This window comes from Octodon degus, unplaced genomic scaffold, assembly GCF_000260255.1.
Source record: "Octodon degus isolate 3935 unplaced genomic scaffold, OctDeg1.0 scaffold00006, whole genome shotgun sequence".
NCBI lineage: Eukaryota > Metazoa > Chordata > Mammalia > Rodentia > Octodontidae > Octodon > Octodon degus.
The window spans coordinates 21,780,733-21,782,104 of record NW_004524582.1 but is presented as its reverse complement, the minus strand read 5'-3'; the positions used below and the strand labels follow the sequence as shown (position 1 = coordinate 21,782,104).

General features: G+C 37.7%; 1 protein-coding gene across 7 annotated transcripts in view; it reads right to left on the bottom strand.

The window, feature by feature from the left end:
• The window catches only part of Prom1 (prominin 1), a 142,517-nt gene that overhangs the window by 48,135 nt on the left and 93,010 nt on the right, over nt 1-1,372 (bottom strand). The gene's annotated exons all lie outside the window — the stretch shown is intronic.

The following is a 1,372-nucleotide window of genomic DNA, read 5'->3' as shown; positions in this document are numbered from 1 at the left end:
TGAGAGAGAGACAGAGAGAGAGAGAGAGAGAGAGAGAGAGAGAGAGAGAGAGAGAGAGAGAACAGTAATTTGTGCTGTCTTGGCCTTCTAATTTGGTTGACATTCTGTCTCCTCATATTTTGATCTAATCTGATTTTGGTGACTTCGTCCTCTTTCCCCAGAGCTTTAATGGTCTTGGGCAGCCCTGGTTATTTGAAGAAAGTATTTAGCTATTATTTAACTCTTCATATTTAAGCTACATGCAAACCAGTGTTTCAAAAAGAAACCATCAAAACGCTTTTAGTAAACTGGGAAGTTTAAGGCCAAATTTAAGCTTATCTAAATTTAAAGAAAAGAAAGAGCTCTCATACACAACTCCAATTTAGACTCACTTGGATAAATATATATTTTATATATAAATTCAGTATACTGTGTGACATGTAATTTGGATTAAATTTGTAACGACCTTGGACTAAGCGTCTGCTTAGGTGAGTGCAGGGACCGGGGTTTGATCCCCAGCCCCGAATGCCTCGTGGGCCTCACCCCTGGGCGCATTGAGCGATCACCAAGTTTGGGTGTGGGGAGGCTGAAAACAGGAGGATCACTGAGTCCAAGGTGCGTAGTGAGACCCTGCACAAAATATATTTTTAAAAAAATCGTAACAACCTCAAACAGTTGATCAAATGGTTTAATTTCACTAGATCTGAAATTAAACTATTTGAGGAAAAAATGGCATGCATCTTTAGAAATAATTTTCACACTAAAACATACTGAAAAAACTGCTATGAATTTATTTGATGGGTTTGAATCTTGAGAATAAGAGAAAATAGTTGTGGCCTCCATTTTTTATACGTTTCATTTTGTAAATGGAAGCCAAGTGTGTTTATATCTTTTAGCATTTTAAACCTAATGTAAATAATGTATTTCACAATGAACTAGCATGTAATCATATAAACTTCATATACAAGTATAATTTAAAAAGAGGAATCCAATAAAGTTTATGCTTCATTAAAAAATGGTTAAGCCTATCATACACGTAAACATTTATTTAGGTAAATGAATAGCTATATACAATAAAAAATTTTCCTTGAAATTATACTAATGACTACGCATCAAGTGAAAATTATTAACCTGTTAAGTAAATTACCCCCTAACAAGAAGCCCAGGGCAAGGTTTTCAAATGACTTTCTAACCTGAGCCTCATCTTTGCCATCTAAGCCTAAGACGAGAAGTAGCACAATCAGCTCTCAAACTTGTAAGAATCTGGCTTGCAGGCCGGACAGATAGCTCAGTGGACTAAAGCACCTGCTTAGGCAGACGCGGGGACCAGGGTTCGATCCCTGGCATGCTCTGCCGACCCTGCCCTGGCGCATGCTGAGAGAGTGATTGTGAC